The 25,050-nt window shown below is 49.2% G+C and overlaps 1 long non-coding RNA gene across 1 annotated transcript; it reads left to right on the plus strand.

Annotated features, from left to right (window-relative positions):
• Window positions 1–332: 332 nt before the first annotated feature.
• Window positions 333–12,038, plus strand: LOC144731029 (uncharacterized). Its single transcript, XR_013587887.1, has 2 exons — window positions 333–635; window positions 10,991–12,038. It is a non-coding gene; the product is annotated as an uncharacterized LOC144731029 (long non-coding RNA).
• The last annotated feature ends 13,012 nt before the right edge of the window (window positions 12,039–25,050 follow it).

Genomic DNA, 25,050 nt, shown 5'->3' on the forward strand with positions numbered 1-25,050 from the left:
TGAACTACCTTGGAGTTTGTGTGTCTCTGCGGATATTTTGGGTGCAGAATATCTGCCAGAACAGGGAGCCGGGGAATTGGTGCCGGTTTCAGTGTTCCGGTTATGATGTGCATTGCGTTGTTTGTGTGTTTCGAGCGCAATTCTATGCCACAAAGTTCTGCTCGCACTCATTACACACAAAGAGATTGCCACAAATGAACCACAATACCTTGCTAATCTCGTCATGGAGCATACACCATCACTTGAACTCCGGTCATCCATTGAACAAAGACGGTCATCCCGTCATGCGCTTTCAGATGCGCTTCCATCTGGAACACTCTTCCTTCTGATATTAAGAAGCCACTGGAGCCATAGGCTTTTAAATCTAGATTGGAAACCCATGTTTTGTGTGTTAGTTTGTTATCCTTCCCCAGCGACTCCGATTAGCACGCTTGGCAGCGTACGGTTACGAAATAACTTCAACATACGCACACACGTCCACGTTTCCGATCTTGTTGCGACACGCACAGATGACGCTCCGCGTTCGTCACTGTGCAGTTCCGGAGCCTACGCAAACCGATGCCTGGTGCGGCTGTTACGCAGTTTTACTTTCTGTGCCCAGGCCCCTGATCCTCGAAAATTTAATTGCTTCTCGCGTAAGTCAACATTCTGTGCACATCTAGAACATCGTTTAGTCAATCTTCAAATCGGGAAACAATCCTCTCGGCTTGACCGTGGACCCCACAAAGCGGCGACGCGGGTATTCAGCCGAGCCGCGGGGCGGTTATCCAGCCTCTTAAATTATTTTCACGGCGCCAGTTTTATTAGAACTGGCATCGTCGGGTTATTTCGTGCCCTGTCGCGATAACTTATCGCTGCACAAAATCTCGCGTAAGTGTGATTCGGTGGTCTGCGGGGAAGGGGTGAGATTCACCGCGCGAGACGCCGGGCTGAGTTACGAGACACAAACACACAACGCGCACAGCGGCGCTCGACGGCAGTTTCGCGCCGTGAGTGAATAACGACCTGAAACTTCCCTCTCTGTGAGATTAGTTTTACATCTGTGTAAAGGGCCACAGGAGGGAATCCAGCGCAGTGAGTGATAAAGCGGTAACTGCCAGTGGCTCGCTTCCATTGCACATACCGTGCGCGAGTTGGCCTGTGGCCGCAACTATCGGCAACTAACGGTATGACGGCCGCACGCTTCACGCATTTGACGGTGCCGTTCATCCTGTAATTACCTTAAATGAACGGTTCAATCTTTGTAGGCCCCCGCCCCTTTTCCTCTTTAGGCTCCACCCTCTTCGCGAATCGGCCCAATCCACTTTCGGCTCCACGACTTTCCTTTATAGGACCTGCCCCTTCTTCTTTAGGCCCCAACCTTTTTACGCGCTTTCATTTAACTCACTCTGTCTGTTGCTGTTGTCGTTGTTGTTGTCGTTGTTGTATCCTCAAATCTTGTAACTCAATTTTAACCCACTTCCCAATGTGGTATCGACTGCAAACTTGGTATAATTATGTCATACTGATGACCATACTATATTCTATCATAAAAAATATATATTTTTAAACATAATTTTTTACATTTTATGTTTCGGCTTGGGTCTAATTGTCCACGGTCAACTGATCTTGGCTGTAATTGGCCACGGTCTCTTACGTGATGGCAAGCTTCGGGGCCACTTCCTGGAGTCGTGGAGTTCTTCCATTACTAGTACATTTCATAAAAGCGTGTTTTTAAAAAAGTTTTTTTTTAATTTTACTTATTCTGTTTGGGCCCTGCCGCCTGCTCCTCTGGACACACAGGGTTGGGCTTTTTTGGGTTGTGATTGATGGGGGGGGGGGGGGTTTGCGTGTGCCAACTTCACGATGGCCCAAATCCACACTTTGAGCGTTATGATAGCATACACTACACGTGCAACCCTTTTGTCAGCGTACGTGCATATGTTGAACTTATTCGCACCGTACTTGGCCAACTGGCATCGTTTTGCGGTTATTATTCATAGTTTTGAATTTCAGGCAGCCACCCCAACACCACCTAAAACCAAATCCTCAAGTGTTCTACGTTTGCCTGGGCCTGGCCCGCATTGATCCCACTACCATTGTGAAGATCTGGTTTCGTGTTTAACTCGGCCCAGGAGCTTGTGTGCGTGTTGCATCCTGTTGGCTGGGCGCGCAGTTGGCTGCACATGGAACAACAAAGTGTTGGCCGAGTGTTTGTGTGAAATAGCTCTCCCCTTAAAATATGTCGGCTGAGAGGGCCTGTCATGACATTTCCAGACTGTTCTGCTGAGATCACGTTGACCCTCACGACAGTAAGTGTCCTGAAATGGAAACATTATTCACTCTGTATTGAAAATGTTCAATAGGAAATTGAAAAATGCATATTTTGATTAAAATAAAAACTAATTTAGATTAAATTGAAATTGAAACTTGGGAATGCAATCGGCATGTTTATTCACACTTGTTTTGGGATAACAATAAAAAAAATCTTAAGCAGAGTAGGTAAACCCACCGCTTTATTTCATTGTTCCATTAGTATCATCACAAATTGACACTTGCAAATCCCACAGCTGGCAGTAGGACCACCTTGTGTGGAGAGAATGTGCCCTGAAAGATGACTTCACAGAACTACTCCCAAGGTCACTGCAAATAGGACTCGATATCCACATTCGAGAGGTATGCATGTTAGATTTTGCTTGCAAGGAGCGGTTGGTGCATGTCAATCAAACCAAAACGTTTTACTTCTAGGAATTGCAATCAATAAAATTCAATGAAAACCCAAATAGACTTTGATTGCGGTGGTGCAGTGGTTAGCGCACTATGCTATAAATCCGGCAACCTAAATTCCATTCCCAGCTGGAGATACAATGAGTGGCGAGTGATATTTGAACTGTGGTGAAGCATCGTCAAACATACTCTTAGTTTTTTTCGGTAAAGTCACGTAGGTAAAAAATTAAATTAAAATTAATAAAAAATAAAAAAATAAAAATCACGACGTTTCGGAGGCAACACAAGTCTCCCGTCATCAGGTGGGACCAGTCACAGCCAGATTTGCTGTATCCCTTGGATTATCATTATTATTTAATTTTTCAATTTCATTTTTACCTACGTGACTTTACCGAAAAAACTAAGAGTATGAATCCTTGCAGTCACGAACGCTTCAAATCTAGACTCATCGTCAAACAAGAAACCCCCAACCCTCCCAAAATCTACCTTCATCCAGCAGTGGTTTTACAAAGATAATTAAGATCGGTAAAGTCATTGAGCGTGGATGTACAGAGTTTATGTATTCAGCCCCCGTGAATGGGACAAAAACACACAGCCTTCGCGTCAAATTGTTTGTCAAACATGATAAGCATTTTCAAGACATTCTTTTAAAACAATTACAATTCATATGAATAACGATTTCCATACGCAATCCGTTAATTTACGATTTACAAAACACTATTCGCGTAGAAAATCAACAGTTCGGCTGATGCGCACCAGGCTTTCTGCTGGCCAACGTTGAACTCTGACCCCAACCGATCGACCCTCCCAGCAACGCCGATTTCTAAGAAGCAACATTAACTCCGTATGGCCACGGCGAGAGAGAGAGAGAGTCCTCAGTGGAGTGCACGTCCAGGTGCTCTGCTCGCGATGTTGGATTCCCGCTCCGTCGTCTGCTCTGACTTGTCATCAGGAGCGCGTTGTGCTCCACCGTAAACATTCGTTTGAAGGAAATTGGGACTGACTCAGAAGAGGAAGCAGTTTTTAAATCCTTTATATTAAGTTCACTTGCTTGCTTGCTTGCGCGCTTACGACCGTGCAAATCTTTCGGTCGTTTTTTTAACCCACTTCCCGTGATCCAATCGAGCTGACATTTTGCACACAGACTCGTTGTGCGTGACTATTTATTTTCGTGAAAAAAAATTCCCAAAATTTTCAACATTTTAGGATTTTTTTTTTTTATATTTAATTTAAAATACCAATGTGATAAAAATGAAACTCTTACTCAAGAAAAACAGAAATGAATAATAAAATAAAACAGATGCTACGCATATAAAGGATTTATAGTGAAAAACTTTGTTTTTACGGGTAAATTTTTTTCTTCTTCTATTATCGCGAATGGGCAATATGTTTGAGGAGCTCAATGCCTATGTCTGCTAGACACAAGAGGACTTTAAGAGAGAGTTCGTGTGGATTTGCTGCTCCTCCTACGTTGAAGGAGCGCAGACTATGGGGCCGTCCATAAATGACGTCACGTGATTTTTGACGATTTTGGACCCCCCCCCCCCCCATCGTCACACGGCGTCACAAAAAGTCAGACCCCCCTCTCAAATATAACGTCACAAAAGCTCTGCCCCCCCCCCCCAAAAATAAAACATGCTTCAAATCGCTTTAAACTAGTGTCATTGTAGTGCGTATTTAATGTGGCGCTGCACTCTCATCTTCTAGGAGAAAACATTTATTAAAACGTCTATTAAATTGAGTAGAACGTGTTGTCTATATTTATTTAAATTTGCGCATTTTGATGTGACGTCACATTTCTCAACCCCCCCCTCCCTCGTCACACATCGTCACAAATGTCTGACCCCCCCCCCCCAGGTGCGTGACGTCATTTATGGACGGCCACTACGGTGGCTTACGATACGGTCCATAGATGCGGGGTTTCTTGGCCAGAGTCGCACTGCTGTGGCGCGTCTTTCATTGTTCCACTCATGAAGGAGATGTGCGCACATCGGCCTGTGGATTACACTGGTCAACAACAAAAAAAAACATTTTTTTCTGGCCTGGACTATTGCAGCTGTTTTAGACTAATTTCAGGGTGCTGATTCCAAATGTGATCTCAGATTTGCTCTATCACATCTCATTTTTATGCTATCTGCATACCCCATTTTAATTGATTTTACCCGAAATTAACTCTGTCACTTATGATTGCAAGTTGTTGCGAGTCAGTGACTGCTTTAGTGTTAAAATACGGTGCTGTATTTTTAGGATAGTGTGTTTATAACAGAGGTGGGACAAAGTCATTGTTATGCAAGTCCAAGTCGAGTCGCAAGTCATCAAATTCATGACTCGAGTCTGACTCGAGTCCAAGTCACATGACTCGAGTCCACATCTCATAGGTGGGACAAAGTCATTGTTATGCAAGTCCAAGTCGAGTCGCAAGTCATCAAATTCATGACTCGAGTCTGACTCGAGTCCAAGTCACATGACTCGAGTCCACACCTCTGGTTTATAATATCATTTTATGTAGATATCCACATTTATTTACAATTTTTCTTCTGCAGTTTTTATTGAAAATGCAATATTTGATATCTCAAAAACCTGATGCCAGATTTGGCATCAGCACCCCAAATTTACCTTGAAACCGTTGGAATACCTTATCCCAGAAAAAGTGTGTTGACCAGTGTTATCTGATGCGCTTGATGGTTACGCCACCCAGTGCCTTCGAGGAAATGTCAAAGCCAGGAGGTGCGGTGTTTGGGTCTCGACCGAGGCGTCTATTCTGGACGTCGGCATCGTTCCACTCTGTCCGACCAGCGTTCTTCCCACGGATCTTTGTGAGATTCCAGGATGGTGACAGCACAAGCCGAGAAGGGGGATCGCACATCGCGTGAGCCCCCTTTGACGCTCCGATGAAGCCATGCCCGGGACCCTAGAGGCTCGCATCAACCAACGCATTTGCCGCTGTAATTATCGGTTAGGCAATTTATAAATACATCCAATTATTAAGCAACCGCACAAGGGGAATGCTACTTCTTTATAGACTGATAATTATAGGCATGAACTATATATACACACACACACACCGCTGTGCGTGTAAATATAAACGCTATATATAAAGTTTCACGTGCAAAAGACGTAAGTGTTGATTTCTCCCTACAGGATTATATTATTATTATTATTTGAATCACTGTCAACATTTAAGAGCTATTTACACAAAAATAGAAACCAAATTAACAGTCTATTTTATCACTTTCCATAGAGGGGAAGGAAAAAAAATCTGTAATGTCATGCTCTGTAGACACATACTGTGCATGCAGCGAGGATACCTACACTGTGGCTTCAGTGACTTTAAAAAAAAAAACACTGCTCAGTAAAATAAAATACTAAACTATTTTTGACATGGAGAAACGGCAATGATATCCCACTTCCAAGGTCAACAAAAGTAATGACACGCCATTACCATCGTCATCTACGTTTCCAATCATCGGAAGACTCATGGGCATTTCTTTTTTTGCCGGCACGTTAATTGCGTGACAAAGTTGTGAATGGGTACCGAATAAGACCGATACGCTAACCCCCATAAGAAACCGCTCACTAATAAGAGTTGATTTCGATATCCGGCTGCTTCCAACAAAATCGCTCCAAATGATGTCCCCAGTCCAGCTATGGGCACCGTGTGCGTGACCAAAAAAAAAGATAGCCACGCTTGATTTCAGTGTCAAATATTACAGAGAGTACATTGGCACACCGCATGCAACTTAATTAAAATACTGCACGCATTTCCATCACCCTCACGCGGAGCCTTCGAGATTGGCGTGAAAAGTACGGTCACGTAAAATACGGTCACTTTTTATGGTCGGGTATTTTTCTCTGTTTGGATGTTCATTATTGGCAATGTAATTGCAGTAAACTAATTAAAAACACTGAAACATACCACCTAAAACATGTCATACGAGAATGTGCAAAAATAAGCTATTTTAAGTAATGCTGATGTAGCGATTATTTGGCGTTTTTGAAAATCCGACACTCACTCCCTCCCTGGATTATCGATGATCTGTATATAATCGATGATCTACTGTATCTGTATTCAACTTCATTGGCAGGCCTGAGGCAGCGGTGGAAGTCCCAGATCCCATAGTAGGTGTCAGTTTTTTTATTTGACGAGCAGTTTTTCGATTTGATGATTTGCTTTCCAAAAAGTGGTACCTTTATTTTAATCGATCCCCGTTCGAACGCATGAGCTGGCAGAGTTGCCCCAATGCTGGCATCAGCGCCAACTCACAAGTCAGTTGTGAAGCAAATCACGGATGAGGCTTGTGACAAGGAAGTTTGTACATGAAGACATCAGCCACATCCATCGCCTTCTGTGGTTAGGGGCCGTCCATAAATGACGTCACGCACCTAGTGGGGGGGGCAGACATTTGTGACGATGTGACGATGGGGGGGGGGGGGGGGTTGAGAAATGTGACGTCACATCAAAATACACAACTTTAAATAACTACTAGCAGAAGTACCCGGCGTTGCCCGGGTGAAAAATATATTTCTTAATAACCTTACACATATACACTGATGGGCTGCTACCCCTGCCCCCCCCCCCAGCCACGATCTCCTCGGCCGCTGTGCAGTAATATGTACGGCCTATAGTGTGGTGGGGTGTCGAGGCCTAGTACCGTGCAGAGCCTCCGGCCTCGCCTAAATTGCCCACCCGGCTGAGGCTGGGTACTGGGGCCGTTACCCCCCCCCCCCCCCGCGCTACAATAATACTGTCTAATCGCTATAATTGTATTATCTACCGACCCTATAATAGTAATTGCACACATTGGGGTGGGGGGGGGGAGTGAAGAGGACGTGAAACTTTGATGAATTTACCTCAGAGTCGCGTGTTAATGCGTGCGCATATTTTTAACGGGAATTAAAAATGGCGTCCACCCCGCAGCGAATGCGTCGCTACCCGTTGCCAGGGGCAACCGCCGTGGAAAACCAAACGGACCAATCGTGTCTCGCAAATCCCTCACATTTCGTCCAATGAAACTGCGTATGGTCCGGCGACACACAGACAGACAGACACACACACAGACAGACATACAGATTTGCGATTTTATATATATAGACTAGCCGACACCTTCTACTTAATTGAATAGACTTTTTAATAAATGTTTTCTCGTACAACATCAGAGTGCAGCGCCACATTAAATACGCACTACAATGATAATAGTTTAAAGCGATTTGAAGCATGTTTTATTTGGGGGGGGGGCAGAGCTTTGTGACGTCATATTTGAGGGGGGGGTCTGACTTTTTGTGACGCCGTATGACGATGGGAGGGGGGTAAAACATCGTCCCAAATCGCGTGACGTCATTTATGGACGGCCCCTTAGCCGAGGCATGCGTGTGTTTGTCTGGTGAGCTGTCACCCCAGTTCGATTCCTGCTTGCGTCCAACACCAGTGAAGATTATCTGAACCGCTGCTGAGCCTCCTCTAGATCTACTCAGCCTCAAATGAGTACCTGCTGCGGAGTGCATAAACTCGCGGGACGTGCCGAGTCGCAACGACCCCCGCCTACTGCGCACAGTCGCCCGCGAGACGTGTTCCACTCGAAGCAATGAGCCAGAAATGACTACATGTCAGTCCAGATTTGCTTGAATAGGTTCGTGTTACGTAACTGTAACCCCCCCCCCCCCCGACATATCCCCCCCCCTCTCTCTCTCTCTCGCTGCCAGCTGTGCAGTTCGAGTGAGCGGTTTTACTTCGCGCAAGAGCCGAATGGTGCCCGCAAAGAAGGAGAAAGGGGGGGGGGGGGTGATTGTGCAAAAGCAGAGAGGGGTCGGTGGGGTAGCGGGGAGAACGGTGAGGAGTGGTGGGACAGAGCGGGGCTGGCGGGAGGGGACGTTGAGCGAGACGAGGGTGCAAGGAAGACCTCGAGTCGGCCCACGGCACAACGCGGAACACTTCATGTGTCTCATCGCCAAGACGCCTGGCCCGTCACGTCGCCTCCTCGGCCACTTTAATTTGACCCAGAGAGGCGTAAAGAGAGACTCGAGTGTCGCGTTCAGGGTGAAATGGACAAGGGATGAGAGAGCGAGAGAGAGAGAGCGAGCGAGAGGGGGTAGAGAGAGAGGGGGGGGGGGGGCAGAGAGGGGGGGGGTTACATAAAGCAAAGTAAAAAAAAAACTAAATGATGAACGAAGCAAAGTGCCGACTACACCGAGCATCTTCTTGTTTTCTCTGATCGTAAAAAAATAAGAAAGAAAAAATGTACCCGTAAAAACAAAGTTTTTCACTATAAATCCTTTATATGCGTGGCGACTAGAGTCCTCTCGTCCACTGGCTTGAGATGGCTGCCACCTATGAGTCAGATTGTGTGCCAGCATTAACCAATTGGTAAATAAATATTTAACAAAAATTCCCTAAACAGTGTAAAATTTTGGAAAAACATTTTCACGAAAATTAATTGTCACGCACAACGAGTCTGTGTGCAAAATGTCAGCTCGATTGGATCACGGGAAGTGGGTTAAAAAACGACCGAAAGATTTGCACGGTCCTCAAGTTCAAGTTCATTTATTAGGTATAGCCCTGTGAGCCATTCGGCTCTTGAATCGGGTGCAACCGCAACAAACAAAAAACATGAACAAAAAATATCTTCAAGTGAATATGTGTCCTAAGCAAGCAAGCAAGCGAACTTAATATAAATGATTTAAACAGAGAGCGAGAGAGAGAGAGAGAGACGTTCTTAATGATGTAGCCGCAGAGAGTTTCTGTGGGGGGGGGTGGGGGGCAGCTCTGTTGGAGGAGAGCCTCCAGTGAGACGGTGCTTCGCATTGGCGGTGCCTCTCCCTGTGCGGGCCCCGATGTGGCTGAAGAGATTTGATTGATCGTGGATTTGGAGGCTCAACGCCACCAGGGAGGAGGAGAGGGAATCCCGTTACTCGAGCCCAGGGTCTTTACTCGATTGGGATGCCATCTGGAGGAGCGTGGCGTTTCATACAGCGCGGCCACAACTTCACCTGGGCAGCCTCACTCCGGCTACCACCGGAGTTCATATTTGTCATTGGCACTGTGCGAGTGTGTATCTGTGTGTGTGTGTGTGTATCTGTGTGTGTGTGTCTGTGTGTGTGTATCTGTGTGTGTGTGTCTGTGTGTGTGTATCTGTGTGTGTCTGTGTGTGTGTGTATCTGTGTGTGTGTGTATCTGTGTGTGTGTGTCTGTGTGTGTGTATCTGTGTGTGTGTGTCTGTGTGTGTGTATCTGTGTGTTTGTCTGTGTGTGTGTGTATTTGTGTGTGTGTTTGTGTGTGTGTCTCTGTTTGTGTGTGTGTGTCTGTGTATGTCTCTGTTTGTGTGGGGAGCGGTAGTGTAGCGGTTAGCGCGCTGCGCTATGAACCTGGCGACCCGGGTTCGATTCCCGCTCATGGCCAACACCAGTGACGATTATCTGAACCGGTCCCGGGCCTCCCCTAGGTCGACTCAGCCTTAAATGAGTACCTGGTGCGGTGTGTAACACATCGCCACTGGGGAGACAAGTGGATTGGTCACCGAGAAATTACTTAAGTTAAATTCATTAGATTATGTGAATATACCGGAGTGTGTTCGCGGACCGCGATTAAAGGAAAATATCTGCAACAGGCGAAGTGCACCTTGTTACCAAGTTGTAGCGGACCTTACATGGAGCAGCCCCTGTTGGAAGGATATCCGATATTTAAGTAATTTTTTGGAGTGTGACACTCAATTCTAATGCAGTTATGCTGCTTCGCATTATTCACGCGAATGTGTTAACCAGCGTGGAGCGGTCGATACCAACGGAATTGATGTTCTTCGTTAGGAAAAAAAAATGATCGCGTCATTGATCACTGAGCATAGGTATTGATTCTAGGAATACATTGCATCGCAAAATTAGCGCGACTCTTTGAATGTGGTGCAGGCATTTGTCCATGTGTCGCTGTTTTTGTTGTTGTTGCTGATGGGCAGCCTCGCATTCGTCGGACGTTGAGGCATTGGACAGACTTTGAGCTGTGCAGGCATCGTCTCTGTACATCACAGCAATGCATTTGTGCACAGGCAGGAGAGGAGCGGTCACGGTGTGTGGCTCGCTGTGCCCTGAACCCCCCCCCCGACCTGAGTTCGATTCCCCGCCTTGACAAACACCAGTAGCAAGGTGAAAACTCAACTTGTCCTCACTAGAATAATGACGTCACCACGCTTAGCTCAACTCCTGGGCTGTGTTGTTGTATGAATAGCAATGGGACATTTCAACGTGACATAGCATATCCGCCTGCAAGTTGTTGAAAACATTTTTTTTTTATGTTTAGATCGCTCCCCTCTCCAGCCCACGGAGGCGATGGAGGCCACGGCTGCCGGAGGGAGTGGAAGGGGAACCCATCTCTAGAGAGCTTCAGGAACCAGCTCTGGGAACTTCAGGATCCCAGCTCTAGCGAGTTTGAGGAACTCAGCTCTAGGGAACTTCAGGATCCCAGCTCTAGCGAGTTTCAGGAACTCAGCTCTGGGGAGCTTCGTGGCTCGTGCTGGCTTGGGGACTTCTATCGGCTCCTGCTGATGATTATAGGACGCTAAAATGGAATGCGTCTGGGCCCACCGAGTACCGTTGCGCAGTGTTCTCGGCATTAAACAAGTCACAAACTGGTCCCTGATTTGCTTTGTTTCAACTCGGTTCAGGGGGCCCATTGTTTGATGGAATAAATCGTTGTTTTATTTTTTTAAACTTTGATTTGGCGACGAAGCAGAAAGCCTGCCCGTTTTGTTGTTCTAACCCACAGGACATGGCGTAATGATTTTATTTAAACTATACAACACGCTCGTATTGCTCTGTCGGTGTCCGCACATGTTGCTGTGTCAGGTGTTGTGGAGAGGAAATTGAGCACAGGCAGAAAAAAATAAGTTGACCGCCAGTCAGGGAGAGGTAAACACCCTGGCAGAGAGCACAGGCCTGGAAAGTGACATCTCAGCACTTGTAGTGATGCGCTAGACACACAAAAATTTGTTTTTCTTCTCTGTTCTTTAGAAGATGAGGATGTAATTGTTGACAGCGTGGAGCATATGAGTAATTTCAGACTACTTAGCTGTGTCTGTTGTTCTTCTTCTCTGTAATCTCAGAATTGGTTACAACCAAATTTACAGAAGTAACTTCATAACCTGGCCATTATTGACCCATTAAAGCCTGAACGAGCTCTCACAATCTTAATTTGAAGCTTTCGTGACTGCAGGAATCCATACTCTTTGGTTGTTTCGAATGTCAGCAGTTCTGATGACGGTCGCTTGTGTTGCGATCGAAACGTCGTGATTTATTTTATTTTATACCTACGTGACTTTACCGAAAAATACAACGAGTATGAGCTCTCACGACTTTTTTTGCGTGCTGTTTTGGATTGTGGGAGAAAAACCAGTGGACCTGGAGAAACCCAACTCATGCATGTGCATATATCTCAAACCTCTGCACAGATAGATTCAAGAATCCATATCTATGCTGTCATCTTCTGGACACGTCACAGATCAACCCTACAACGCCTTGTATCCCCAGTCTGCCATCCATGAATTAACTGGGTAGCAATGGGGTGGTCGATCAGGTCTTAACTAAGGGAAGAGAAAAGAATAACATTATCTTAAAAACGAATGTACGTGCCATGACAACTCTGATGCCAAAATCAATGCCCTTTTGTCAATCCACTGCTGGATGAGGGCCAGACGATATAAACGAATTGTAATTAAAAAACTCAGACGAACTGATATCAACGCTTAAATACTGCCAAGTCTGCATTACAAACGTGTGGTGGCAAAGATCAGAGAGAAAAAAACCACCCAAACTCTTGCAAACTACCACGCAGGCATAAACACAACAACGAGGCCCGGCTTCGCAAGCCTCGCCTCGGTTGTAAGAAGAAGAAGCGTGGCAATTTCAATGAACACCGATGGGGGCCCAACATTTTTTGGTTTGTTTCAAGCGAGTCGCACCATCAACTCGCGTATGAGGGCCCCTTGTTGACGGGCTCGCATTGGACGGGTGGCCGGGTGAAAAAGAAGAAAAATTAAGAAGAGCGGGAGGAGAGATCGTGCGTGGCGCAGACGGCGGCTTAAATCACCGCCGACTTGGTGGCCGTAAATGCAAAGGCGGCCAATGATTTTGCGCTGCGCTGGCTGCCAGCCTCCCGTTGGCTCGGGTCTCTGGTAATTACAGCCGTGTGGCGGCGCGCACACACCCAACCCGTAATTCGCACGTGATTAATTTGTCCGCGCTCTGCATGGCTCAGGGGTGTGGGTCTGGCAAAAACAACCCCCTACCTCCTCGTGGTGATGGGCAATGCCGTGGAGAGAAAGCCAATGTAGATTGGCCTTTCTCTTCATGGCGTTTGTAGCCACCACAGCGGCCAAATGGGGGCTCTGGACGGGTGCGAGGGGCTGGTAACCCCTCCACCTTCAATTAACTACCACTAAACTACGATGTAAAAAACGTATTAAACTTGTAACGGAGGCCCCGGGGGGACAGGCGTCAATGGCGTATCCTGGCCATCATAACAACAGTCTGGACCACTGGACGGGTTCTGCAGGATTTGAAGGATGCCCTGGTTGTCCCCCTCTTTAAGAAGGGGGACCGCACAGACTGTAACAACTACAGGGGCATCTCACTCCTCAATGTGCCGGGAAATGTCCTGGCAAGGATTATTCAACATCGCCTTGCCAGGCACGCTGAGGAGAGGCTTGCGGAGCCCCAATGTGGTTTCAGGAAAGGGCGGTCCTGCACAGATGCCATATTTTCTCTCTGTCTGCTACAGCAGAGGTGTAGGGAATTCCAACAAGACCTACATCTCTGCTTTATTGACCTGATCAAGGCCTATGATACCATCAGGGGGCCTGGGCTCTGGGTTGTGCTTCGTGCTTTCGGAGTCCCTGACCCGCTGCTCACGACCATTAAGGACCTTCCTGATGGTGAGCAGGCCCGGGTAAAACTACAAGGCCGGGAATCGAAGCCATTCCCCATTCACTTTGGCGTGCGACAGGGATGTCCTCTGGCTCCCACATTATTTAACATTTATTTCGACCACGTAGTTCGTGAAGCCTTCAATAGCTGTACCAGAAGAATTTCCATCTGGTACAGATACAATGGGAGGCTGATCGATGCTCGGATCCGGTCAAGGGATGGCTCCCTATTGCTCAACCATGTTATCTATACCGATGATCTGGTAATTGCTGCTCACTCAGAGGAGGAGTTGGAGGCACTGCTGCTGAACCTGGATCTTGCCACTAAGAGGTGGGGACTTACCATCAGCCCCACCAAAACTAAGCACCTGCCTGGGTATTTTGTACCATTGGACACTCCACCCCCACAACTCGCAATTGGTGATAGGGCAGTTGTGGAGAGAGTGGAGAGTTTCCCATACCTGGGCAGTGTGCTCATGACCAGCTCCAGTTTGACAGCAGAAGTCTCACTCCGAATCAGTCGAGCGGTATTATCTTTTCATCGGTTGCGTAATGCTGTGTGGAAGCTATCTGGTCTGTCACTCTGCACGAAGCTTCAGGTATTCTCGGCCACAGTCATTCCCTCCCTTCTCTATGCTTGCGAAACGTGGACCCCCCTAATGGAACATCTTCGCCGGTTAGAAACATTTAGGCTGGCCTGCCTAGGATCCATCCTGGGTTTAACCAGGCTGGATTGTGTGAGGAGCTCACATATCCTTGAAAGATCTGGACAAAGTCCCATCAGTGAGCTCCTCCAGCAGGCAAGGCTGCATTGGCTGGGTCATGTAGCCCGCATGCCCAGCCACCGCATGCCTAAACAACTTTTGTTCGGCCGGATCGAGGGGGCTAAATGGGCGCGGCACGGGCTAGAGAAAAGATGGAGTGACGTGGTACAGGAGGATGTGGAGCTGAGTGGACTTGCCGATGAATGGTACCAGCGGTGTCAAGATCGGCCTCTGTGGAGGAGGCTCGTAAAGGACGCTACTGGGCAGTTGGAGGCAGTCGCCCACCAACAACAACGGAGGAAGGAGGAGCGACGCTCACAACAACGAGCGGAGCGCCGGGTAGCTAAAGCACAGCAAGTTGGCACGGTCGGGGGCACAGGTGGTGCATCAGCCAGTCATCTCAGTCGACCCGTGGCACCTGGGTCTGCCCCGTGACCTCCTGCCAGCGGGCGTTCGACACTTCACGTGGCCTCAAGGTGCACATAGCCTGGCACAAGCGTCATGGTGATGTCGCCGCCACTTAGTGGTGAATGGCGGTTGTTGTTGTTTTGGGTCTGGGGGGGTGTGTGTGTACAGGGATGGGGATCAGGTGGGTGGGCACTGGCAAAAAACAGAGGCAGACAGATGGATTGATGGGGTGGCCCTGGGCAGGAAAATGCTTGGATGCAGACTAAGTGATGCACTTACATACATAGTCATACAGATATATCATAATAATGTGCAGCTCTTTGTCAATCCACTGTTAGGGTGAAGGCCTCCGCCTTCACCAGGACAGTTTTAAGGGGTTGTTTGACCATACTTCACCACGCCAGTAAGTGCGGGTTGGTGAATGTGTAAACCACAGGTCCGGTTCGGGTGTCACTCACCACGGATGCTGTTGCCGTGTGGCCGGGAATGGAACTCGGTTCTCCTGTTTCATAACTCAGTGAGCTAGCCACTGCTCCACCCCCAATATCTATTCTTTATAGACACACAGGCGTACACAGTAGCGACTGTGCTTCGCAAGGACTCACATTTGGAAGATTGTGAATGTATTTACCCAGGGTAGGCATCGACTCAATAGTATCTCTCTTCGGCGATTACACGGAGTTCTCAAGCGCAGTGAGTTTATGGCCTCAGCCAGGTCATGAAAGACCGAATAGAAAAACAGTTTAGATTTGGGGGGGGGGAAGGGGTGGTTTGCACAAAATATTCAGCTCTGAGATATTAGAATACTATATTAGAGTGCTGCGAACATTATTCTCTTTGCTTGGCGCGTGGTTCTGTCCCTGGCGCGTGGTAAAGTTCTGTCACTGTCACGTGGTAAAGTTCTGTCACGTGGTAAAGTTCTGTCACTGTCACGTGGTAAAGTGCTGCCCCTGTCACGTGGTAAAGTTATGTCACTGTCACGTGGTAAAGTTCTGTCACGTGGTAAAGTTCTGTCACGTGGTAAAGTTCTGTCACTGTCACGTGGTAAAGTTCTACCACTGTCACGTGGTAAAGTCCTGCCCCCTGCTGTGTGGAGCAACGTGGCTCTTCCCCAACGTGGAGGGTTTCCGATGGCATGACCAGGATAAAGTTTGGGCTTTTTTATATAAATATATTGCTCACGTTAGGCTGCACAACACTGCCTCCGTTTTCTCCAACGTCATCCCTCAGCGCCATCCTCCAACGCAACCCCAGATGCCCGATTTAAACTTCTTTATGTTATACATCCACAAGATAGACGAGAATCATTCCCGGCATTTTGACATTTTTCGTGTCCTCACTTTTATCGTGCCAGTCTCGAACGCGAATGTGGGCTGTGTGCGTGACTGCGCGCGTAAATTGTTGAACCACGTTTGAAAAAAAAGTCGTATCCTTGTTTATTTGCTTACGTTGTCACAAGGCTCTGCGACTGCGTGGGTTTCTGAAATGTATTTCGAGTGGCTTCGTGTGGACCTGAAGCAAGGCTTGATGTTAAATATTCATGAACCTGTTGATTCCATACAGCTCCAAAGCAAGCATCTCAGACACACACACACAGCAAAGCGGTCTTTTGTCAGTGCAGTATCCCCTTGTCTGAGGAGTTAATGTCATACGATTGTATGTAGTGCACGCTACAGTTCTCAGGTAAATGTTTAATGGATCAACTTGCCAGACTTCCGAGCAATCAGTGACTTTGTCTGCCTCCTCTGGGCTCCACGTTGATACAATGGTGGGCACAAATACAGCGATAGTACTACGATATGCCGTACAATATATTTCAGAGTATATCCGGAGAAATCCCATGCACAGATAGGGCTGCGATCCATGTGCTCTCTGGCCCCCTAAAGGCGCCTCACTGCCCTGCAGGGTGAGCGTCTCGCTCGCGTGATCTCCGCGCGTGCCATCAACCCCACCTCGGAGTTTCTGAAATTGCAGCCGTGCGCCACCACGTCTGGCTTGATCTCGTCACGAAGCTTGATCTCTGCTCACATGATTTGAGGATAGATGCTCTCGATGATTAGGCGGTCTGAAACCTCTCGCCGCACCGCGCGAATTTTCTATTCCGACGGAAAGGTTAGAATTTGACCGCCAGCGAGGAGTGCAAGAACATTGCTCCTGAAATTGCAGCTGCCAGCTCGCTCTGCCATCACCGCGTATGATTGAGCGGGGCCCACCGGTTGCGGCACTTCTGCTGCGACTGCGGTGACACAACACATATAGCCAGCCAACGTTGCACAGAGAGACAGAAAGAGATTAAGTGAGTGAGAGGGCGTTTGGCGATCGCACCCAATTCCAGCACCATGATTACATCAAGAGGCAAGGAAATCACAAAGGCTGCATCTGGTAAAGTCACGTAGAAGGGAAATAATAAAATAATAATAAAAATACTTTTTTATTATTTCCCTTCTACGTGACTTTACCGAAAGAACCAAGAAGATGAATCCCTGCAGTCACGAAAGCTTTAAATCGAAATTTAACTGCATCTGGTAGTTTCAGGTTTGAGTGCTGATGCATTACAACACTCCCTCCCACCCCCACTTAACCACAAATGATTTGTGAAAAGTTTGGCAATTGCGATGCGGTAAACAGGGCGGCTTGATAGTGTGGTGTCGGACACATTTATTCAAGAGGTGGGAGCGTGCATGGCTTTTGCCGGTTCGAATCGCAACATTTACATTTCTCCAATAACACTGTGGAGGCAATAGCACCTGGTCGGAAGTGGAACATGACATCCTTAAATGCGATGAACTTGAAAGAGAAGATCAGCGTATGTGGGGATGCCCACAAAATGACACCCTGACGATCGAGTCATGCAATTCATGACAGGATAATTTGATGCAGAAGTTTCCCCTAAGAGCTTTGACATTAAACAAGTTATTCATTTAAAATCCAGCTATTACATTTTTTGTACCGTTTTTATTATCACCACCATCATCATTATCACGCTCGTACTTCTTGCAGTGCTTGGATATCCGACCTGGTTGCATTTGTATGCAATTTGCGGTTGCTAGGAAACGGCAGCGCATCAGAACCCCCGTCTCATTAAACGCCGGTGGTGGTTTGACCCGACTCTGTGCGATTATGGGGATGTGACATTTTATGTCTGGCGACAGTTTTCTCTCTCTCCGTGTTACTCATGCAGGGGGCGGGGGGGGGCATCGGAAATTGCAGAATTGTAAATGTTTGGTGAAAGGTCCAATCTGTGGGTGTATTTAATTACACAAACGAAACAACAGGCGCTGTGGTGCAGAAGTTGGCATGGAGATGTCTCAATTTAAGTGAAAAAAAAACAACTTTTACGGATTTTTTTTGTTATAGAAAACCTGATGCTGCTATATGGTGGGATGGTTAGCACACTGGAACTTGCAATCCAGAGGTCGCAATCCACCACGTTTACCACTACTCCGCACTGTCCACGTTTGATCTTCCCACATCTGTCCACCCAGCAATGTGTGTGTGTGTTTGTTGAACTTTCGCATCGTACGTAGCCAACCGTGCTAATCGGAGGTGCGGGGGGTAGGAGAACAAACGAACACACAAAAAGCAGTTCTAAAGGAATGAGTTTTCAATCTAGATTTAAAAGTGCACAGCTGCAGTGGCTTCCTAATCTTCTTGGTTCTTTCGGTAAAGTCACGTAGAAGGGAAGTAATAAAATAATAAAAATAAAACATAATAATTTTTTTATTTTATTACTTCCCTTCTACGTGACTTTACCGAAAGAACCAAGAAGATGAATCCCTGCAGTCACGAAAGCTTTAAATCGAAATGGCTTCCTAATATCACGAGTGCGTTCCAGACGGCCGCAGAAGCGCACCTGAAAGCGCGCGATGCAGTGACCGTCTTTGTTCGATGGCGAGCCAAAACGGTTCGATGGCTCAGAACGTGATGAGGTGAAGAGTGGGGGGACCAACACCTTATCCGAGCTGTCTGGCTAGCCTGGATGTCTCGCGGGGGAAGGGAGTTGATTCTTCGCGATTGTGCGAAACCCTCCATCCGTGTTCTTATTGACCTTGCTGTCGTTTCAGATTTTCCTTTCGTCATTTCCCCCAGTTTGTATCCTGATTGCGCTGTCGCCCTCATGCCATTGGATGACGAACCCCACTCGGGAACTCCGACAAAGCAGTGCATCGCCAAGTCCATTGAATGAGACTTTGTAGAGCTGCTTCAAAGAATCTCTGCGAGTGACTTCTTGTGGTGGCGGTAGCGCATGCCTGTGATCCAGCACTCTGGAGGCGAGGGTTGATGGATCATGAAAATTGTTATGAAACTCTTTTCCCGTGGGCGAGGAGGTGCCATATCCCAGTTTTACAGAATGCGGTAGAGCATGTGGACTCATCTCTGTCCGTTTCCATTTGTTCGGGGATATGATATCGCCTCTTTGTGCGCGTGGATTTTCTACCGGGTGATCCGGTGTCATCACACGTGTATAATAAACACTCGTCATGAATTGGCTAAAAACATATTTTAAAAACAAACCAATGCAGGACCATATTGGGAAAAAAGAGACCTTGGGCACAACGTGGCATTATTGGATAAATAAATAAAAATACTTTAATTATTATTATCCACACTCGCGTAGAACTTTCTCCTCTCGCTACAGAGAAATGTTCACAAAGTGAGAGTCAAATCTTCCCACGCAATGCCACTAATGGGGGTTGTTTGACCATATTTCACCACGCTGGCCAATGTGCAAGAGGGCGTGGGACGGAGGGTTCGACCATTTCCGACATCACTAGGCGCTGATGTTAGGTGCGACCAGGTATCGAACTCGGGTCGCCGCGTTCATAGGGCAGTGCTCTAACCAGTGAACCACCAATAATGTGCATGTTAGATTGCATTACGTGACTTAATGGGATCAATGGTGAGAGAGATGTGTGTGTGTGTGTGTTAGCGGCTTAGAACTCAGCGGTGCATTCACTGGAGAGAATTACGCGAACTCACAATTCGTTTGCGTGCACCGGCGGGCTTGTGCCAGGAGACGCGATCCGTGGCGTGTCACCGTGCCCACCAATAACCGCGCTGCATGACCGCTCCGCCGCTCCGCCCAAGCCGTGCAGCCACCGCCGTGCCATCTGTAACGACGTGGCGCCAAACTTGCCAAACCTCGCCGTGCTACAGCCTCGTTTTAAATGACGCACCGCGTGCCGATTGTCGCGCGACGCCACAGCATCCGTCCCGTGTCACGCAAAGCCCCCTGGTCCGCACGCTATCGCTCCCCGCTGAGCATCCCCGCTGGCAGAGCCAGCAGAATACTCCCCACCAGGTGACGGAAGAGCTGGTATCTAGCTTTATTGAGCCCCCGAAATTCGCCGTGGTGGTCACACGGTGACTTTTAAGGCCGGTGCATAGAACGCGTCGCTGCGAAGATGTGCGCTCTAGTCTCGTGCTTTGGAATGCAATTCAGGTTTTGCTCAAAAATTGTGAGCAACTGAAATCAACATCGCTCACCGTTGTGTGTGTGCGGGCGCGCGATAATTGTGCTCTCGAAAACTTTCATTCGGCGGACTGTGCTCGAGTGTTGTCGGTCACGGCACCTGACTGAGCAGTTGTCATTGCACGCAGCGAAGTAGAGACCTAGTGGAGACTAAATTTACTGGTAGGAACCACCTGGTTCCACCAGCCCACAGAGGATTATTGTGTCCGTCCGTCGTGCATCAAAAAATGGGAGGGGTGGGGTTGGGTGGAGAGGGGAGGGTGGGGAAGGGCTGAGTGGGGAGGGTGAGGAGGGGCTGGGTGGGGAGGGGAGGGTGGGGAGAGGCTGGTTGGGGAGGGGCTGGTCACCCCGTGGTGCCCTTATAAAACTCAACGTTTAACCTACTCACGCCGGCTCGCGCCCGCCCTCACAGTCGGGCATATTTGCGGAATACACCACGCCGCCGTTGACCCTGCAGGCCATTGACCGAGCAACCCAACGTTCCTACCAGCTCCCTCCGCAGCAGGACAAGGTGTTTATCACACCGAGAGCAACTGGCGAGAGTTGATGCACTCAGGACGCCTGCAGTCTCGCCACCCTGCAACTGAATTCCCAACAAATCTCAGGCACTTAGCACACGGCCAGTGGTCTGCACGTCGATGATTCGTTGTTTATACATAAGACCGCAGTGTGTTTGTTAAATCGCATTGTTATATTGCGGTTTTTTTGTTGTTGTTGAAATGTAAAAGTTTTCCTCGCCCAACATTATATCCCCCATTGCGCTATTGGTGTCTTGTTTTGAGATACAGACATGTCCGTAGGAAGCCCTTGCAGTGAGCATTGTACCTCCTTGCTTTTTGGAACAACAGCCCTCGAACATGCTGTCACACAAAACCATCGGGGACCGAAGTCACTTGGATAGACATCTTCATCCACACCTCCTGTCGTCCCTGAAAATCACGTTTGTCACATCAATCAACACCGCGATGTTCAATTATATCAAAGCGGGAATAAGCATGCGGTAATTAAATGAACGGAGAGCGCATTTGATGAAGACGGGCGTGATTTTATTTGTTTGGGGGTTCGTTCAGCGAAGAGGCCGAGAGACCATCAGCCCCCAGTGGCAGGGGACAAACCCGGGGGGGGGGGGGGGGGGTCTCATCGCATTGGTGCTCGCTCGCTGCTCCCAACATCGGTGACAAACCCCCAAGTGCCGGATGATCCTCGTAGCCAAAGTAGCTACATGTGTAGTAGTAGCTACTACACGTGTAGTAGCTACTACTACACGTGTAGCTACTACACGTGTAGCTGCTACACGTGTAGCTACTACACGTGTAGCTACTACACGTGTAGCTACTACACGTGTAGTAGCTACGGGCCCCGCACTTTCAAGGGCCCCGCGCTAAATGCTTGCAAGTTATCAATTCCGGTTCAGTGATTCTGCACTTGCTCTATTACTATAGTACTATACCGCCTTCAACTTTTATGAACGATGGGTGTTTAAGGTTAGCGATTGGTCGTATTATCTGGTTGTATAGCAATTGAATAAATACAATTACTCTACTGTGCAAGTGAAAACATTGTGTGTTTTAATATTTATGTTATTTATTTATTTAGGGCCCCTTTATAACATATGATACAGGCCCCGCAATAGCTTAATCCGGCACTGCCCCCTCCCCACCCCCAAAGCCACCTGGTCTTCACACCAATTTTGATCAAACCTATTCAACTTCTGTGAAAAGGGAGAGAAAAAAAAGCAAACATAAACCAACCCCATTTAAAATGTTAATTTACTTGTGCTGAATTTGAACAACTCCGCAATCAGCTGTCTGTCGACTGCTCATCTTCCATGCGGTCTGTGACGCCCCCACCACCACTACCAACACCACAACCACCGCCACTACCAACACCCCACCACCATCCCCTTCACCACTACCAACACCACAACCACCACCACCGCCTCTACCACCACCACTACCACCCCACCGCCACTACCAACACCACAACCACCGCCACTACCACCACCCCACCACCACTACCAACACCACCACCACCACTACCAACACCACAACCACCGCCACTACCACCACCCCACCACCATCCCCACCACCACTACCAAAACCACAACTACCACCACCGCCACTGCCACCACCACCACCCCACCACCACTACCAACACCACAACCACCGCCACTACCACCACCCCACCACCACCATCCCCACCACCACCACTACCACCACCACTGCCACCACCACTACCACCGCAACGTCGTCCCCCATATCCTCCACAATCGCCACTTGCCCCCCCCTCCCCCATGTCCCATTCCCTGCACGCACGCGCCTGCCCCGCGTGTGCCACCCTGCGTCACTCACGCTCCCTGTACCCCCCCCCCCCACTTGCACCCCCCACTTCAACCCCCCCCCACTACCCCCCCACTCCCATCCCCCCCACTACCCCCCCACTCCCACCCCCCACTCCCACCCCCCCACTCCATCCCCCACTCCCCCCTCCACCCCCCCACTCCCCCCCCACTCCCCCCCACTCCTCCCCACTCCACTCCCCACTCCCCCCCCACTCCCCCCCCAATCCCCCCCACTCCACCCCCACTCCCCCTCTCACTCCCCCTCTCACTCCCCCCCCCCCCACTCCCCCCCCCACTCCCCCCCACTCCCCCCCCACTCCCCCCCACTCCCCCCCACTCCCCCCCACTCCCCCCCACTACACCCCCACTCCCCCCCACTCCCCCCCACTCCCCCCCACTCCACCCCCCCACTCCCGCCCCACTCCCCCCCCACTCCCCCCCCAATCCCCCCCACTCCACCCCCACTCCCCCTCTCACTCCCCCCCCACTCCCCCCCCCCACTCCCCCCCACTTCCCCACTCCACCCCCACTTTCCCCCCACTCCCCCCCACTCCCCCCACTCCCACCCCCACTCCCCCCCACTCTTCCCCTACTCCCCCCCCACTCCCCCCCCCACTCCACCCCACTCCCCCCCACTCCCACTCCCCCCCCACTCCACCCCCACTCCCCCCCACTTCCCCCCACTCCCACCCCACTCCCCCCCCACTCCCCCCACCCCACTCCACCCCCCACTCCCCCTACTCCCCCCCACGTGCGTGGCTCGCAAAGCGTCCGTGGAGTCGTGCCTGCTGCACGGGCTGCGGCGCCGCGCCGCGGGCTTCCTGCGCAGCAACAAAGTGGCGGCGCTCTTCCTCAAGGTGGGCAAGAGCTTCCCGCCCGCCTCCGAGCTGTGCCGCCGGGTGCAAGAGATGGAGCTGCTGGTGGAGAACAGCAGGTGCGCCCCCAGCGTGCTCGCCACACGCGGAGAGGAGGGGGGGGGGCGGCTCGCGTCTGTATTTGGTGAGGGGTGGTGGGGGGGTGAGGTCAGTGCCGGATGATCCTAGTAGCTAAAGTAGCTACATATGTAGTAGCTACATAAGCAGTAGCTACATATGTAGTGGCTACACAAGTAGTAGCTACATATGTGGTAGCTACACAAGTAGTCGCTACATATGTGGTAGCTACGGGCCCCGCACTTTCAAGGGCCCCACGCTAAACGCTTTCAAGCTATAAATTCCGATTCAATGATTCTGCACTTGCTCTATTGCTATAGTACTATACCGCCTTCAACTTTTACGAACGACTGGGTGTTTGAGGTTAGCGATTTGTCGTATTATCTGGCTGTATAGCAAATGAAAAGAATACAATAATTTTACTATGCAAGTTAAAAATGTTTTTTTTTCTATTTTTTTTAAACGTAGGGCCCCTTTATAACATGTGCTACAGGCCCCACACTAGCTTACTCCGGCACTGTGAGTGCGAGACGGTGGTAGCCTTCTCGAGGCAGCGCCCGTTCACGTGGTTGTTTTTTCGAGTCACCGTAAGCACAACCGCAAACGGACGCCGTTGATTCGAATCCAGGTGCGGTCGGTAGCGCTAAATGCCGAATAAAAGGCCCAGTTGAGGTCCAGAAAACCGATGGGTCGCGGTCTCTCCCGAGCGGACCAACTAAGACCCTGAAAGGACTCTGAACACCTTAACCGGTGACTTCCTAAACATTGCCTCGCTACCCTCAGCAGGCGGCAAGGCCTAAGGGATCAAATGCTTTAAATTCCACCGCCGGAAATGGCGGCACGTCGACAATAACTGCCGCAGGTGATCACGTGACGGTCATCTATATATAATCTGGCTGTCGCCTGATGATGCCGGTTGTAATTACTGGCGAAACGTCGTACTCGGATTGTAAATGTTGGCTCTCCAACACACCGGTGCATTGTACTAGTGACGAATTGGCCACGTTCTGTTTACGTGACAAACCTTTACTAGTTGGCTGTGTCGGGTGGTGGCGGGTTTAACGACACATTTATATATTCAAGCGAATGATATTGGTCGCGAAAGCTCACTACGTGTTAAACTGTTTGTGTACTCGTGTACATGTGAGCCCCCGAATGAGGAACGGCCACCTCCACCAGCAGCCGTTCGAACCGGCCAGTGGCTGGCCGGTCGATGTGGGTAACATCGATAGCCGCCGGACACAACGGGAACACTCAAAACAATTTACGAGGCAGATAGAGAGAGACGCGAGGAATGGCCGTCGGTGCGAGACGCGTTCCTGACATACGACCCTAAAGAGCCGGGCGCATTCCACTCAGTCCGATGGGAAATGCGACTGGAACCAAGAATTACGCTCCGTCTCAAAAGGACAGGAACGGACAGACACTAATCGCTTCACAAACAATTATGGGCACATTTCCAACGAGCCGACACAGACCGGCAGTCACGCGCATTTGGATTAACCGATACCGGTTCATAACC

The sequence above is a fragment of the Lampetra planeri genome, chromosome 37, assembly GCF_965212315.1.
Source record: "Lampetra planeri chromosome 37, kcLamPlan1.2.h2, whole genome shotgun sequence".
Taxonomy (NCBI): domain Eukaryota; kingdom Metazoa; phylum Chordata; class Hyperoartia; order Petromyzontiformes; family Petromyzontidae; genus Lampetra; species Lampetra planeri.